This window comes from Leopardus geoffroyi, chromosome C3 (genome assembly GCF_018350155.1).
Source record: "Leopardus geoffroyi isolate Oge1 chromosome C3, O.geoffroyi_Oge1_pat1.0, whole genome shotgun sequence".
NCBI lineage: Eukaryota > Metazoa > Chordata > Mammalia > Carnivora > Felidae > Leopardus > Leopardus geoffroyi.
Genome location: NC_059338.1, coordinates 136128912 through 136148338, shown reverse-complemented (window position 1 = coordinate 136148338; position 19427 = coordinate 136128912). Strand labels below are relative to the sequence as shown.

General features: G+C 35.9%; 1 protein-coding gene across 2 annotated transcripts in view; it reads right to left on the bottom strand.

Annotated features, from left to right (window-relative positions):
• ARFGEF1 (ADP ribosylation factor guanine nucleotide exchange factor 1) overlaps nt 1–19427 on the bottom strand; it is a 150167-nt gene that overhangs the window by 97915 nt on the left and 32825 nt on the right. The window lies entirely within an intron of this gene.

Here is a 19427-nt window from a genome sequence, read left to right as displayed (position 1 = left end):
GGGGGGAAAAAAAAGAGGCACATGTTAGAAAACTTGACAACAGAAAGATCATTAAGTAATTTCGTTATAAACTTTGTAAACTAATTCATAACTCCTATAAGAAGTTGGGAAGAATGCAAATTCAAAAGAAAATTCAGTAGCTAAAATTCTCTTGCTGTTTAATGTATTAATTTATAAAATATAATTTTATCAAACTATACAAAGAATATATATTAATAACCATAAGGATAGGTACAACTACAGGTTACTAATTCCCAAAGCGTTTGTTTTCTCAAAGTAGTTCTTTTTTTTCTGTTGATTTTTTGTCAAGTAACTACATTAACCAGAAGGATTAATATTAAGAATAGAGTATTAAGGGGCGCCTGGGTGGCGCAGTCGGTTAAGCGTCCGACTTCAGCCAGGTCACGATCTCGCGGTCCGTGAGTTCGAGCCCTGCATCAGGCTCTGGGCTGATGGCTCAGAGCCTGGAGCCTGTTTCCGATTTTGTGTCTCCCTCTCTCTCTGCCCCTCCCCCGTTCATGCTCTGTCTCTCTGTCCCAAAAAATAAATAAACGTTGAAAAAAAAAAAAAAAAGAATAGAGTATTAAGTATATTGTATTCAAGTTAGAAAATTAAGGCATATGTTCAGTGAGAGGAAAAAACTGAACACATCACTCCTAAAATTATCTCAAGATTATCGCACTAGGACTATAACCTCTTGACCATGGACATATGTGTTGATATTTAACCAATTTTTCAACTATGACTACACAAGGCACTGTAAAAATACACATGCTCAATTCAATGGGAAATTTTCCCTTTTGTTGTTTATAGCATAAGAAATGAGGTAAATTAGATAAAGCCTACCTATACTAAAAGACCATTAAATTTAACTGATAGGCTGGGGAGTCCAGTTAATTGTTTAAACCTGTTTAAAATTTGGAAGGAAAATCAAACATAACATTTATAATTACTATTATTATAACCAACAGTTGTTGACAACTAACTATGTGCCAAGCACTATTACATTTTAAATGTACTAACATAAGCCTCACGGCAATCTTCATTTTAAAGATGAGGAAAATGATGGAGCACGTGGGTGGCTCAGTTGGTTAAGCGTCCAGCTTCAGCTCAGGTCATGATCTCAGTCTGTGAGTTAGAGCCCCCCATCAGGCTCTGTGCTAAAACAGCTCAAAGCTTGGAGCCTGCTTCGGATTCTGTGCCTCCCTCTCTCTCCACCCCCTCCTCCAATTGCACTATGTCCCTCTCTCTCTGTCTCAAACACAAACACTTAAAAAATTTTTAAAATTAGGAAAATGAAGCACAAAGAGGTCAAATAATTTGCTCAAGGGCTGCATGGCTTGGGTGTATGGCTAATCAGGTTTCACAACTAGATAATCTAACTTCAGATCCTGGTTTCTTAACCACTCTATTACATATGTGTACCTATGAATATTGACCAAATGTGTTAAAATTGGTATTATAAACTACTAGCCTGTAACTTAATCATTATTAAGTTATCCAGAGACTATATTAAGCCCTTTCTAAAGTGATTTTGTCAAATCACTTTATCATAGATACATAAAGCTGTATCTATCATTACCTACTCTGTGCTGAGCATCTGATGTTTGGTATTTCAGTTTAGTTCTCTGTGGGCTAAAGCTCTTTTCATTTTTTTTTTTTTTTAATTTTTTTTTTCAACGTTTATTTATTTTTGGGACAGAGAGAGACAGAGCATGAACGGGGGAGGGGCAGAGAGAGAGGGAGACACAGAATCGGAAACAGGCTCCAGGCTCTGAGCCATCAGCCCAGAGCCTGACGCGGGGCTCGAACTCACGGACCGCGAGATCGTGACCTGGCTGAAGTCGGACGCTTAACCGACTGCGCCACCCAGGCGCCCCTAAAGCTCTTTTCATTTTATCAGTGGTAGAAGTGGAAGGGAGACGATACAAAAATATTACCTGTAGGTATTTAAAATACTACTTAATAAAAGTTCACAATGTCTGCTACTTAAGATTTGTATATGGCTATTAAAATTGTATAGTTCACGGGGGCGCCTGGGTGGCTCAGTCGGTTAAGTGTCCAACTTTGGCTCAGGTCATGATCTTGCGGTTCACGGGTTTGAGCCGCAAATCGGGCAGAGCCTGCTTCAGATTCTGTTTCCCTCTCTCTGCCCCTCCCCCATTTGCGTTCGGTCTCTCAAAAATGAATAGATATTAAAAATAATTTTTTAATTGTACAGTTCACCAATATATGTAATTAAAAATAATTTAAATCACCTTAAAAATACGATACAGATGAAAGGAAAATTAAGTGCCCCAAATTTTCATTAAGATTTTTAACCATATTGTTTATTTTTAAATATCATCATTATTTAAGAATCTGAGGTATTGCTAAAATCCAAGTAAGGCAGAAAAACAATGTAAGGGAAGTGAAGGGATAAGGTAGCAGTTTTTGTAGAAGGTGAATTTCCATTTATAAAATAAGTAGGAAATATGGTATTCTGGTTAATACTACATTAGTTAAGAATATCAGAAGTAGTACATTTTAAAGAGCACTATGGTTCGACACCATGTTACTAAACAGCCGTGTGACCTTAGGAAACAACCCTTACTTCACAACTAGATGATTACAAAAGTCCCTTATATTCTAAAATATCAGTCAACAACTATCGCTCACATGCCAAAGCCATCTAGCACCCATTTTCCCAAGTTTAAGGACAGTTTTTAGAGCTGAATATTTGCAGTCAAAATGATGACAGGGAATACTAACTTTGAAACCCAGTGAAGAGTAATGTTACTCCACCTGTAAGAATACTCATTAGGCCAGGATTACAAAATGTATACTCAATTATGGTTATTTTGAATCTTATCAATAAAAAAATTGTGTAAATCTGTTTTCTCTTGGTGTGTAAGTACTTATATAATATCCTTGATTTTTCTTCTTGGCCTGCAAAGCCCTTTATAGAAAAGGTTTGCTGACCTTTGCTCTAAAACATTATGGTTCAAAAGATCTTACAAGACTCTATGAACCATTTTATTCTATGACTCCATTATTTTTAAATGCCCACATTTAAAGTCTAATGAAACATATCCAACACAAGCTATACTAAACGTAACGTTTCTCTAATTCAGATAGTACTATATGTTTTTTAATCTCAATATCGTTAAGTCATACAAGGCAAGTACTGTTCAAAATGCTTTAGATAAATTGTATTTTTGTAAAAAAACTTAACTTTCAATATTTCTAATATTTTAAATTACCTTGTACTAAATAGGAGTTATACATTTTCCTTTCCCTATACTTATGACCCACAGTAAAAAAAAAAAAAAAAAGTTTTAAAGACTGATGAAATCGTTAAAGGTCACAAAACAATTATTACAATTTAACCCCACTGATTTTTTTAATGTTTATTTATATTTGAGGGAGGGAGGGAGGGAGAGAGAGAGATACAGAGCACAAGTGAGGAGGGGCAGAAGAGAGAGGAAGACATAGAATCTGAAGCAGGCTCTAGGCTCTGAGCTGTTAGCACAGAGTCCGATGCTGAGCTCGAACCCACGAACCATGAGATCATAACCTGAGCCAAAGTTGGACACTTAACCGACTGAGCCACCCAGGCACCCCTTCCCCCACTGATTATTACCATAGCTTACATGTTTTCAGCTTGCATGGTTATCTTTCTGGTCCCACAAAATGCTTATATTTTTATAGTCCCACCAACACACCCTGTATTCATTTTAATGTTTCCTTTCAAAGCTATTTGAGGTCACTTAAACTGGAAGACATTATCACTAAAAAGTAACCAAGATTACAAGGACAAGGGGCAATAGGGGGGAGGTAGAAAGTAAGTATCAAAATACTGAAAGTAACAATGTGATACAGCCACAGTATTTTAAAATAAGTTGAAATTTTTAAAGAAATGCAATACTACTTTATATTTGTGTAGCAATATACAGTTTAAAACATTTTCCCACACATTACCTAATTTTATCCTCAAAGGACAACTCCTATCTTATGGAGGAGAAAACTATGGATCAGAAGAGTTACATAATAACATTAAGGTCAGACAGCTGATAAGTAGTGATCCAGAAACTAGTCTCACTGGTCTTAGTGTATTACACTCTACACATTGTGCTATCTTTACTCAACCTTCCACTAACTGATTAAACTGAAATGAAAAATTCATTTTACAACTACCAGCATAAACTTATTATAAAGCAGTGATTCTCAAAATACGGTCCCAGGACCAGAGCAGTACCACCACCGAGCCCCACAAAGACTTACTGAATCGGCAACTCTGTGTGTAGAGTCCTACAATCTGTGTTTTAACAAGGCTTCAAGAGGATTCTGATATACAAACAAGTTTAAAAATCACTGCTATAAAGCAGTTAAAACAAACGAGTGGAAGACAGATGGGTTTCATCCACCATGGCCACATCCATTTACTATATTTGTAAGACAAGTACACTTGAGTGTATGCTAAAAAGGAATGACTTTTTAGTTTTCTTATAACGAATGCCCAGTAATACAATTTTTCAGGAAACTACCTATTTTAATAAATTAGGGCTTGGAAACAGTTTGCTTCAGGTTGGCCTTCAACAGAAGAATCAAGAAGTAAACTAATTAATTCTCAATTATTAAAGGAAGAAAATACACCCAGAAGAAAAAAATTATTAAAACATGAAATTAAGAAGTATTAGCATACTAATTAAGAAGTATTACAAATTAAGAAGTATTAGCAAACTAAAAACCACACAGTGTTTAATGCCAGAATTATTACAAGGATGACCACAAAGAGCACAGTATTTTTAAAAATGCTTTGGAAACACCAGATGGTGCAAATAGACAATACTAGATGTGGTAATAAAAATCATAACTTCTGAGCTAAAATAATATAAAAATCAGATGATCAATTTGTTTAGTCATATGTAGGTTTTTAAACTATGTAGTCCTAGCCCTTTTAAAAAAAAACTATTACCAAAATTCTTTTAAGAATTATTTTCTCTCTAGCCATTAACTGTCCATATCCCTTCAAAATTAGTTTTATAAAAAGTTGTAAACCACAGAAACATAACCACTTCCTTATATATAGAAAGAAAGATTAATTTTTGGAGGAAATGGATCATTGTGAATTAGCATAAAAAGTACAGTTTCAAAGTACTTTGAAAGAAATACAAGTTTTACTCCTTCCAGGTACATTAAATAACTAGAACCAAGTGAAGAGTTGATAAGGCACAAGACTTACTTACTGAACAGAAAAGAATGATTAAAAGATAACTGATTATATACAAGTTATATGCCTGATTTCCTAAGTATATAAAATATTCCCTCTTATAATATTACGTTTGTTATCAACATGCTTAGCAGCTTTCTTGTTGTCCATCGAAAGTACAATATAAACTTCAAAATAACAATATAATTCAACATTCTCTTAGCTACATACTATGAGTGATTTGTATCTACCTCTCATGACATCATTTTGCCTTTAGTTTGCAGAACAGTATTTACTCAATGAAAACTACATTGGTAATATAAGGAAATACCTAATAAGTGAAATGGATAGTTTTTAGTAAACACATTAGAACTTATACATCCAAAGTGTTGTCTCCTTCAAAGCAGTAACTGCAGGAGCTAGGCATCAATTATCATAATGGTGCTGGTGTTCAACAATACTTGTGGAATTCACTATCTGCAGTTCTTTCCTGTCTGCTTCCTTCTTCTAAACGAGTAACTTCATAGAAGGAAAATCTCTAGAAAGGGAACCAGATTCTAACCACCAATTAATTAATCACAAATGGCTTGGAGCCAAGTATGAAGAATGTTCTGTGACCACAAAACAAAAGTCCCTAACTTTAGGGCTTCTTCATACCATCCCAAACTGTGTGTGTGCAAGCACTATGTGCTCTAGAAAAAGAGCACATAACTATCAATAGTCTCAAGAAGCTTGTAACCCAAACTATAAAGATATAGGATCGATTAAGAACAGTGATCTGATCAACTATGACAACAGATATGTGAAAAGAATTTTAAACAACAACATTGAGAAGATAGAGGAACTAAGATGGCAGAGAAATAATGGGACCCTGGGCTTTCCTCATCCCTCAAATACAGCTGTACTGAGGTCAGATTACTTGTAACACCCAGGAAATTGGCCTGCAGAATGGCAGAAGGATCTCCACAGGTGGAGGGAGACAGCTTGGCAAGGGAGAAGTATGTGGATGTGAACTGGGGGAGAGAAAAACAGGTACACAGGGGAGGGGAGGGAATCCTTTCAGTGGAGAGAAAAAAGGCACAGAAAGAGAGGAGTCGAGTTAGCACAAGAGGAAAACCTCTCTGGACCACGGACTGGGAGTGAGAAGCACTGAGTGTCCCAATTCTTTTTTGCAAACAGCACTTGGAGCTCCAACTTGAGGTTTTGGAAGTGTATGACTTTCTCTGGAGTGGAGTTGTGGCCTGTGCTCCTGGGGAGAAGGAAACTGGCCCAGGAGTGCATTGCATGGTATAGCAATCTCTAGGGCATGGTGGGGGAAGAACAGTCCCCTTCCTGGAGTACTTCTGAAAGAGGGTTTATTGCCTCCCCAAGAATAAAAGATCCTGCAGGTGGAGCCAAAGGCCTTTCATCATCAGGGTAGAGAGGCTCTACTCCAGAGTAAGGGAGTGGAGCCGCACCATGGTGGGTCCATTAAGACTTTGGATTTTGAATCCCAGCAGCAGGCCAAAGAAAAAAATGCAAGTGAATATTGGCACAGGGTGAGCTGACTTCCCTTGCTATTCTGTGAGGGCTGCGTGAACAGCAGGGGTTGAGATCCCTGGTCTGGGGAGATGAGTTTGGGGTAGCACCATTTTTCCCCCCAACACCAACAGGATGAGACTTCAGAGAGCAACAGAGCGACCCCCAGTGGAAGTGGGACCCACCTGCACCAAACCCTGCGTCTCCATACCTGACTACTGCTTATTTAGTGGGCCAAGACGGACTCTGAACCAAGGCAGCTAGCCCTTCCTCCAGACCAGCACAGTTACCACCCCACCCAGGCACCAAAAGACAACTCTTTTTTTCCCCTCCTCCTTTTCTTCTTTTGGAATCAGGCTCATAGTTCCTTATTTGTTCTTCTAAATGTCCTTTTCCTCCTTTTTTTTCTTGGGGGGGGGGGGGGAGATGTCAGGCTTTTTTATTCTTCTCTTTTTCCTTCTTATTCTCTTTTTTCCTATTTTTTTCCTCTTTTTCTTTGAAAATCAGACTTATAGTTTTTTGATTCTCTGTTTGGTTTTTTTGGTTCCCTTTCCTTTTCTTGTTTTTTTGGGGGGAAGGGGGAGATCAGGCTCCCTTTTTTTTCCAGGGTTACTTCAACAAACAAAGCACACCTAGTTAAAGGTCCAAATACTCTACCACTGCAAACAAGGAGGAGGTATGCAGAGGACTGACCAGTGGCAAAGAGCAGCCAAAATGCAAAGGCAGAGTGCACACAGTACACACTAGAAACACTTCCTGGAGTGCCAGTCCCTAGACAGTATACGACCTCTTTTTAATATAGTAGTATCCTCAAGTGCAGGAAACATAACAAGCTTTTAAAACACTCTTTTGAGAGGGGTGCCTGGGTGGCTCAGTTGGTTATCCAACTTCGGCTCAGGTCATGATCTCACAGTTTATGAGTTTGAGCCCTGCACCATGCTCTGTGCTGACAGATAGGAGCCTGGAGCTTGTTTTGGATTCTGTGTCTCCAGCTCTTTCTGCCCCTTCCCTGCTCATGCTCTGTCTCTTAAAATAAATAAACATTAAGAAATTAAAAAAAAAAAAAAAAACACTCAGAAGACAAAAACTTAGCCAAAATGACAAGACAGAAATTCTTCCCAAAAGAAAGGTCAAGAAGAAATCACTTGCTCAAAACAGATACAAACAATATCTGAACAAGAATTTAGAACAACAGTCATAAGTCTACTAGCTGGGCTTGAAAAAAGCATAGAAGACCCCAGAGAAACCCTTGCTACAGAGATCAAAGACTGAAGTACTAGTCAGGATGAATTAAAAAATGCTATAGCTAAGATGCAAAGTAAACTAGATACAGTGACAGCAAGGACTAAAGAAGCAGAGGAGAGAACAGGTGACATAAAAGATTAAATTACAGAAGATAATGAAGCTGAAAAAAAGAGGAGAAAGGAACTTACAAGATCATGAGGGGAGACAGAGAACTAAGGGATTTCATGAAATGAAACAATATCCATATCATAGGAGTCCCAGAAGGAAAAAAGCAAGAAAAAGGGGAAGAAGGTTTATTGGAACAAATTATATCGGAGAAATTCCCTAATGTGGGGAAGGAAACAGGAATCCAAGTACAAGAGGCACAAAGAACTCCCTTCAAAATCAACAAAAACAGGCTAAAACAACAACACAGCATAGTGAAACCTGCAAAATACAAGGGTAAAGAGAGAATTCTGAAAGCAGCTAGGGACAAAAGTTTCTTAAGCTACAAGGGTAGACACATAAGGTTAGTAGCAGACCTGTACACTGACTTGGAAGACCTGTCTGTCCACTGATTTGGCAGGCCAGAAGGGAGTGGCAAAAAATATTCAATGTGCTAAATGGGAAAAATATACAGCCAGAATCCTTTTTCCAGCAAGGCTGTCACTCAGAATAGAAGGAGAGATAAATACTTTTCCAAACAAAAACGAAATGAGTTTGTGACCACTAACCAACCCTGCAAGAAATTTTAAGGGGAACTCTGAGTGGAGGGGGAAAAAAAAAAAATCAAAGCAACAAAGACTACAAAGGACAAGAGATCACCAGAAACACCAAGTCTACAGATAAGAAAATGGCACTAAACTCGTATCTTTCAATAATCACTGTGAATGTAAATGAACTAAATGCTCCAATGAAAAGATACGAGGTATCAGAATGGATTAAAAAAAAAAGAACAAAAACAAACAAACAAACAAAAAACCAAGGTCCACATGCTGCCTACAAAGAGACTCATTTTAGACCTGAGGACACCTTCAGATTGAAAGTGAGGGGATGGAGAACTATCTATCATGCTAATAGAGATCAAAAGAAAGCTGGAATAGCCATACAGATATCAGACAAACTAGATTTTAAAATAAAGAATGTAACAAAAGATGAAGAAGGGCACTATATCATAATTAAGGGGTCTATCCCTCAAGAAGATCTAACAATTTTTAATTATTTATGCCCTCCACTTGAAAGCACCCAAATATATACATCAATCACAAACATAAAGAAACTCACTGATAATGATGTCATAATAGTAGAAGACTTTAATACCACACTTAACAGCAATAGACAGATCATCTAACCAGAAAAATAAATAAGGAAACAATGGATTTGAATGACACACTGGACCAGATGGACTTAACAGATATATTCAGAACATTTCATCCTAAACAGCAGAATACACATTCTTCTCAAGTGCACAGGGAACATTCTCCAGGATAGATCACATACTGGGTCACAAATTAGCCCTCAACAGTTACAAAAAGAATGAGATCATACCATGCATATTTTCAGATCACAACGCTATGAAATTTAAAATCAACCACAAGAAAAAAAATTGGAAAGCCCTCTCAAAGGGCCCCTTCAGGCCTATCCCAAGAAGTAAGAAAGGTCCCAAATACATAAACTAACCTTACACCTAAAGGAGCTAGAAAAGGAGCAGCAAATAAAGCCCAAGGCCAGCAGAAGAAGGGTAATAATAAAAATTAGAGCAGAAATAAACAATATAGAAACAAAAGATCAATGAAACTAAAAGCTGGTTTTTTCAAAGAATAAACAAAACTGATAAACCCCTAGCCTGACTTCTCAAAAAGAAAAGAGGCCTCAAACAGATAAAATCATAAGTGAAGGAGAGATCACAATACCACAGAAATATAAACAATTATAAAAGAATACTATGAAAAATTATATGCCAACAAACTGGACAACCTGAAAGAAATGGACTAATTCCTAGACATTCACACCCTACCAAAACTGAAACAGGAAGAAACAAAAAATTTGAACAGGCCCATAACCAGCAAAAAATCGAATCAGTTATAAAAAAATCTCCCAAAAAATACAAGTCCTGGGCCAGATGGCTTCCCAGGAGAATTCTACTAGACATTTTAAGAAGAGCTAATACCTATTCTTCTCAAACTTTCCCATAAAATAGAAATGGAAGAAACTCATTCTGTGAAGACAGCATTATCTTGCTTTCAAAGTCAGAAAACAAACACTAAAAAGGAGAATTATAGGCTAATATCGCTGATGAACATGATGCAAAAGTTCTCAACAAGATACTAGCAAACTGAATTCAACAATACATGAAAAGAATTACTCACCATCATCAAGTGGGATTTATTCCTGGGCTTCAGGGCTGGCTCAATATTCGAAAATCAATGTGACACACTACATTAATAAAAGAAAGGATAAGAACCACATGATCCTTTCAATAGATGCAGAAAATGCATTTGACAAAATACAGCATCAATTCCTGGTAAAAACCCTCAAGAAAGTAGGGATAGAAGGAACATAACTTAACATCATAAAAGCCATATATGAAAAGCCCACAGCTAATATCCTCAGTAAGGACAAACCAACAGCTTTCCCTCTAAGGTCAGGAACATGACAGGAAGACCACTCTCACCACTGTTGTTCAACATAGTACTGCAAGTCCCAGCCTCAGCAATCAGGTAACAAAATGAAAGAAAAGGCATACAAATTGGCAAAGAAGTCAAACTTCCAGTCTCCACAGATGACATGATACTCATGATACTCTACATGGAAAACCCAAAAGACTCCATCAAAAACTGCTAGTGCTGATACATGAATTCAGCAAAGTCAGAGGTTCAACATACAGAAATCAGCTGTATTTTTATACACCAAAAATGAAGCAGCAGAAAAATCAAGGAATCAATCCTATTTATAACTGCACCAAAATCTATAAAATACCTAGGAATAAACCTAAACAAAGACATAAAATAACCGTATGCTGAAAACTACCGAAAGCTAATGAAAGAAACTGAAGAAGACCCAAAGAAATGGAAAAACATTCCATGCTCACGGACTGGAAGAACAAATATTGTTAAAATGTCGATACTACCCAAAGCAGTCTACACATTCAACGCAATCACTATCAAAATAATACCAGCATTCTTCACAGAGCTAGAACAAACAATCCTAAAATTCATATGGAACCACAAAAGACCCCAGATAGCAAAAGTAATGTTGAAAAAGAAAAGCAAAGCTGGAGGCATCACAATTCCAGACCTTAAGCTGTGTTACAAAGCTGTAATCATCAAGACAGTATGGTATCGGCACCAAAACAGACACATAGATCAATGCAATAGAACAGAAAACCCAGAAATGGACCCACAAATGTATGGCCAACTAATCTTTGACAAAGCAGGGAAGAGTATCCAATGGAAAAAAGACAGACTCTTCAGCAAATCATGCTGGAAACACTGGATGACATGCATAAGAATGAAACTGGACCACATTCTTACACCATATACAAAAATAAATGTAAAATGGATGAAAACCTAAATGTGAGAAAACCATCAAAATCCTAGAGAAAATAGGCAGCAACCTCTGTGTCTTCGGCCACAGCAACTTTTTACTAGACATATCTTCAGAGGCAAGGGAAATAAAAACAAATATGACCTAGTGAGACCTCATCAAGATAAAAAGCTTCTGCACAGAGAAGGAAACAATCAGCAAAACCAAAAGGCAACCAATAGAATGGGAGAAGATATTTGCAAATGACATATCGGTAAAGGGTTAGTACCCAAAATCTATAAAGAACTTATCAAACTCAACACCCAAAAAACAAATAATCCAGTGAAGAAATGGGCATGAATTGACACTTTTCCAAAGAAGACATCCAGATGGCTAACATGAAAAGATGCTTAACATCACTCATCATCAGAGAAATACAAATCAAAATCACTATTAGATGCCACCTCACACCTGTCAGAATGGCTAAATTAACAACTCAGGAAATAACATATGTTGGCAAGGATGTGGAGAAGGCAGAACCCTTTTGCACTATTGGTAGGGATGCAAACTGGTGCAGCCACTCTGGAAAACAGTATGGAGGTTCCTCAAAAAATTAACAATAGAACTACCCTATGGCCCAGCAACTGCATTACTAGGTATTTATCCAAAGGACACAAAAATGCTGACTTGAAGGGGCACATACACACAAATGTTGATAGCACTAGCAGTGCTATCAGCCAAATTATGGAAGGAGCCCAAATGTCCATCGATTGATGAATGGATAAAGAGGATGTGGTACATATATACAATGAAATACTACTGGGTGATCAAAAACAATGAAATCCAACAATGTGGATGGAAACAGTGTATTACGCTAAGTGCAATAAGTCTGTCAGAGAAAGACAAAAATATGATTTCACTCATACGTGGAATTTAAGAAACACAAGAGATGAACATACGGGAGAGAAAGAAAAATAAGATACAGAGGAGACAAACCATAAAAGACTCTTAAATACAGAGAACAAACAGGGTTGCTGGAGGGGAGGTGGGAAGAGTTTTGGGCTAAATGGGTAATGAACATTAAGGAGGGCACTTGGTGGGATGAGCACAGGGTGTTTATATTTAAGTGATTAATCACTGGGTTCTATTCCTAAAACCAATACTACACTGTATATTAACTAAATTGAATTTAAATAATAGATGTTTTAAAAATTTATAAGAACACTGCACAAATGTAGGGATTATTTTGAAAAATAACATTCCTTTGGATGTATATATTCTGCTAGGTTTACTTTTTCAAAGCAAGCCATTTAACTTTGGAATCACATTTCATGTAGTTGAAGATTAAATAAAAATATAGGAGTTAAATAGAATGCTACAGTTACCTAAAGAGGAGCTAATGGCTTGAATTAAGCTGTAACAATAGGGATGAGTAAATGTGAATTCCATAAACATCTGGGAGGAAAACCAATGAAACCATCTCATATATCTAGAGGTGAAGGAAAGGGTGTTAGCAGGAAGAGATCTGGCTTGCATAACTGCATAGACATACCATTAACTTAAACACAAAACGCAGTCTTCTCACTCTGCGACAGTGAAGGAGCAGGGGTGAAGAAGAGATACATTTTGGTAGGGTTATTTTAAGCCACTGACGTGTTCAAGTGGCACTATTCAGTAGATACTAAGACATATAAATTTGAAAATCAGGACACTGTGTGGCAGACTGTATTTTCCAAAATGGTCGCTACCTTATCTCCCATCCCACATGCCTTCTGCAAAGTGACCTTGCCAGAATCCCTCCAAGATACAAAATCTAGTTCTTCTCCCCCTGAATCAGGGCTGGCTGTAGAGGTTCATTTATAACCAGCAGAATGCATAGGAAATAACAGTGGACAACTACCAAGATAAGGTCAAAAAAAAGGCTACACAGCTACTGCTTCATATTGACTTGTTATGCTGGGTTTCCAGACACTTACTCTTGGAACCCAGCAGCCCTGATGCGAAAAGTCCAAGTCACATGGGAGGTTAGTCTACAATCCCAGCTGAACCCAGCTTTCAAGCCATTACAGCCCAGACACCAGGCATGTGAGTGAAGAAGTCTCCAGAGGTTTCCAGTTCCAGTCATTCACAACTCACCCAGTCATGAGTCTTCTCAGCTTAGGCCTCAGACATTATGGAACAGCAAGATGCCCTAACTGAACTGCTGACAGAGAATCTGTGAACATAATAAAATGTTCACTATGTTATACCACTAAGTCTTGTTGTTTACTGTACAATAGACAACAGGAGACTTTGAAGAGATTGGGGTTTGAAATAACTCCCTGGCAAATGAGAAAGAAAGCTAACTGAGAGGCACAAAAGGACTGCCAGGAACATGAGAAATTCTAACGTGTTGAGGGTTTGGATAAAGGAAACCAGATAGTTAAGAGGTATAGTGCTTAATAAGCACTTGTTCCCTAAACCAACTCCCTTGTAACATACTTAACCAGTCTCCTCAGAATCTGGAGTCATCTGCAATATTAGTTTGTAAAATTATGACTAAATCATATATAAACAATTGATTTCCACTAAAGTAAAAAGTAATTTAAAACAAAATACCAGTTTAAGTTACTTTTTTAGCCCCAGGAAAATACCCCAAAAAGACATAACTTTTTCTTATGCTGCTACTGTCACTATCTATACTTCCCTTCTTTTATGGAAGCAAAAAGATGCAATGGCAACAAATATTCAGCTGGGATCAACTAGGAGTTGCTTGTACAGTGAATATTCACTAACAGGAATTAACATGTCCCCAGTTACTAAAATGATGAATGCAGAACTGATAAAAATACATAAATTCTGATATTCTTAAGAAATTCAAATATTTTAGAAAAGCAAGGTACAATGCACAGTAACATGAGCTTCAACACTAAAGTAATGGTTAAATGAATACGTTTATGCTGTAAGGTTTATCTCCATGGTTTACAGTAGAAACAGTTACTAAGGACGTGCTTAGTATTATTTTACATATCCGGAAAGTTTATTAATTATGTATTTATATGTTTTGCCCTGGGCTAAGCTAAATTTTACCTTATAGTGTTCTATAAAAGGAAACAGGTACCATAAATCAAACTACGGAAATTTTCCCTCAATTGAATGAACTTTACATGCACTTTTAGGAAAGTCTATTACTTCCAACGAATTTATTGGCAAACATAATGCTAAATTTTTTACTAAGCAGAAAAAAATAAAAAACATGATGCAAGAAGTTGAGCAGTCCTTTAGATCATCAAATTTCCTGCTGAATTTCAAACAAATGTTTTCTTATCATACCAGAGCTAGACTGGCCTGGTTATTTTCTGAAATATGCAAGAGAGAAGAATAGATTTTCATTCAAAAGCCAATGTTCCCCCTCCTCACTAAAAGCCAGTAGACCCCATTTTATAATATGGGTCTAGAGAATATGTCAAAAAGGAGTACAAAATTCAGACTGCAATCATTCTATTTTTATTGCCTTCAATTGCCTAAGTATTAGAACTTTGAGAATAAAGGTGAAAAATGAAATTTCCACTACAAAAACAAAAATCACCTAAAGGAGAGGACTGAATCCAAATGAAAAGTAGACACATGAACCACTGATAGCTTACAAATAACTCAAACTTCGAATTTCCAAATTTAACTTTACATCTTTAAATGTTTTAATTACTTGTAAAAGAAAGGCACTGTACAATTGTAAAACTTTTTCAATTTAGGCCTTGATCTCTGGCCAAAGATAATGTATAATTTAAGTTCCCTAATGCATTCAAATAATTTTCCATAATAAATAACTTAAAACTAGGATTAAAAATTCTAATAGACTGAAACTGATTCTTGAATGTATGGCACATCAATAATACTGAGATCCTTGAGAAATATTTTCTAAGGTGCTAAAAACTGTAATTAGCTCAACCAAAACTGCATGAATAGGAACAAGTCTAATAAAAATATCTCATTTGTGTAGCATTTTATAATTTACAAAGCAGTTTTACATACATCTTATTAATTCTTAGACTAGCACACAGTATTACCAGCATGCCCATTTTACAGAATAAAAAGAGTGAAATGACTTACGCAAGATGACAAGAGGGGTACAGCCCAAATCAAATGGCTGAGTTACAACTCAGTGATGAAAAATACTAGTTTTACAGTGTTATCATAATTAGTTTTCTAACAAAAAAGAAAACTGTGCTGCTTATTAATTCAGAAAAGAATCTTGCTGTTTTGAAAAGCAAAACTAGAAATGTGACTTGAATGATAAATATTCCAGGTCAATAATTTTCTTTTCCATTCCAGACTTTATAACACAAAATAAAAATCTCAACAGAATTCAGATCAAGTGCCTGCCTAAAAACACTAAAGTATTAACTATCGGGAAACCAAATATAAGGAAACTCACAGAGTGAAAATCAGCATTCAAAGAAATCATGAATTATGAAAATTATCTTTTAATGGAACTTAATAATTAGGAAAGATTGCAGTGGCTGTTCACCATCAACAACTTGCAGTGACTACAGTGAAAATCAAGAAGAACTGAGTTATTGTTCTAAGTGTTAACACCACTGGTGGCAAATAAACAATTAGGCATTTCATAGATTCTGCTCAATGTAAGATCTGCAGAAGCAGCAGCTATGGGGTCAGAGAAAGAATACTGCATTGTAAGTCAGGGCCCTGGGTTCTATTTCAGGCTTGGTCACAGAAGCAGAATCTAGAAAGAAATGGGTTGAAGGCCCCAAAAGACAGAGTCTAACCCCCAGGTCTATCACTGCATGAAGTTTCTAAACTTCAGTTAATACATTTTTCAAATAGTTGTGGGTCTCAGAAGAATATTAGGAGTATCAAAGCAGTATGAAAGTACTTTGTTTTAGCTAGGTTTAATCTTTTTTTTTTTGAGCAAAGTTTTAAATATGAAAAAGTACAAACAACAATATGATAAATACCAAGTAACCAACCACCTCAATGATTTTATGGTAGCATTTCATAAGTGAATAGCTCTTTCCAATTGTAAGAGACTTTTAGAACAAACAGCTAAAACCCTGGGATATTAAAAGAAAGTATTTAAATTTGGGATAGAGATGTAGCCAAAGCCTCCACTTAAAACAGACAATAGAAAATTTTAAAAGCAATACATATGCATATATATAAATACATGAAGCCCTGCTCAAAGAATTTGCCAGAAATAGGAACAGTGTTTGACTAAAGGGAAAAAAAAAAAGTCAAGTGACTAGATAAGAGCAGAAAACATTTTTCATCTTTTATCTTTCTGTGTACTTTTTAAACTGTACACTCTGTATATTTTAACTATTTTGAGAAATTAAATTAAAAAATTAAGCAAACAAGACAATAAAGATTTTGGTAAATATTTTTATGTTTGGCCCAATATTAAAGGCTGATATCTATTTATATATTCCTTTACTTTTAAATCTACAAATACTAGTTTCCAATTTTAATGTTCTTTAAAAATATTTCTTTAAAGTTTTTTGCATTTTTACTGAGATTTTTATCTTACAGACCATTTTCCTCATAAAAATAGCTCTAATTTTAAAATGAAAAAGGTGGGAAAATGACTTAACCTCTAAATATTTACAGTATATAAAAACTTCCATTAACATATCAGTCTGTAAGTTATGCTCATTGTAGTCATAACAGCAAACATCTCATGTAATCATACATTTATGATTTTATCAGAAGGTTCTACCAGTAGTTACCTACAAATAAAATTATTTTCAAGAAAAAAAAATCTCTGACGTATCTTAGTATAGGTCAGCAAAATTTTACACATCTTTATATTAAAACATATAAGGAGTAAGAATTAAATAACTAATACAGCAGCACTGAGTGTTTTGAGTTAAAAACCAAATTTTCTTATATCCAGCATATAGACCTTCAAGTATGACTGAACCACATATCTTGAAGAATGATTCAGAAGCCAAGATTTGAACCATCACAAACACATATGAAAACCTTAAATTTGCATTTCTCACAACTGTATGGCAAAAGTTATTAAACACACACATTCACAAGTTTAATCTCCTGAAGCACCACCATCAAGTCCACCTCCTGGTTTGGCATGACACTTAATAAAGTTGCAATAATAAGGTGGAAAGTCAAGATTCTACTCTTCCAAAATGCATTCTAAATTTTGAAAATGTACTTTTTGCATATCTTAACTGTGAACAAACCTGCATATTGATACCACACTTCTTTTTTTGATACCACACTTCTTATAGCACAATTTTCAAAAGCATGATAAAACAAGCTATACATATATACATATCATTAGACTTCTAATATAATTCTATCCTCCAAAGGAATTGTTTCATTGGCTTAATCTTTCCCTTACAGTTCTAATCCATAGTTCCCCAATCTTTATCCCCTCAATTAACCATTATTTCCCCTGTGAGGTAACATTTTATTTCCCCTTAGTAGTGCTCTTCACTTACCTAATTACTTATTCTGTGTCTCCATTTCCCACCAGATTATTAACTGTGCAAGAAAAGGGACCCTGTCAGTCTTATGTACCAATGCATCTTTGGTTCTTATCACAAGCTGCACATAATAACACCTAATGTCTACTGAGCAGTTATCAAGTACCAGGTGCTACTGGCGGTTCTTTTAAATTATTTTATTAGAGGGGCACCTGGGTGGCTCAGTCAGTTAAGCATCTGACTCTTGATTTCAGCACAGGTCATGATCTCACAGTTTGTGGGTTCGAGCCCTACATCGGGCTCTGAGCTGACAGCTGCAGAGCCTGTTTGGGATTCTTGGGTCTCCCTCTCTCTCTGCCCTTTCCCTACTCTCAAAAATAAAATAAATGTTTAAAAAATAATAAAATATCTTATTAGAACCTCCAGCAACTTTGAGATAGATACTATTGTTGTTCTGATTGTATATAAGAGAAAACACACACAGATACCTAAGTGATATACCCAGGATTACACATTTAGTGATAGACAGGTCCAATGTTATTAACATAGTGGACACTCAGTAAATGATTGTTGAATGAATAAATGAATGATCATAAAATGTAGTAGAGGATGTAAGTTATACATGAAAACAATTTAAAAAAATCAAGATACCTTTAGGCCACTGAAATTGATAAAGGAGAGTCTGCAGACCTTTAAAAAATGCTAAAATTTGTAAATAATTTTGTAAATAAGTAAATTTGTAAATAAGTAAATAATTTTGTAAATAAGTAAATTTGTAGATAAGTCTATGGCAAATAATTTGTCTCACAAGGAGAACCCAAATCTGCCATGTTCCCAGGCAGTAGCTAACCTCAGTTATTAGCTAAGTGACTCACTTCCTCAGACCTGCCTTGGAAACTAACACACAACTGATTCAAATTCATTCCTCAGAAAAATTATAAATTACTATACCTATATGAGAAGCTCAATATTCCAAAGTGTAAATTTTAAGTCCACCAATGCCAAGATCTTTCCACTTTTTAAAATACTTAAGTACTAAATTTCAAGGAACAAAATATAATTAGTGTAAGGGACCAGGAGAGTAAGAAGTGTAAGTAATAGGTAAGCAGGAGAGTCCTAAAAAAGGTTGTATTTAGGAAAATACAAAGTATTGACAAAGAAAGGAATGACAAAGAGCAAGAGAGAGAAGAGATGAATGTGCATAGGGTGTTGTTCAGTCAGTAAGGATGTATAACCCTCAATAAATGAGATGACAACCAATTTAAAAAATGGGACAAAAGATTTGAACAGACATTACACCAAGCAGGATATATGAATAGCTATAGGCACAGGAAAAGATGCTCAACATCATTAGTCTAGGGAAATGTAAATCAAATCAGTAAGATGCTGCTTCATAGTCCTAGAATGGCTCTTCTACATTCTAAAGATACACAATAAACACATGTTGGTGAGGATAGGGAGAAATGGAAACCCTCATACACTACTGGAGGGAAAATGCTGTAGCCACTTTGGAGAACATTGGCAAT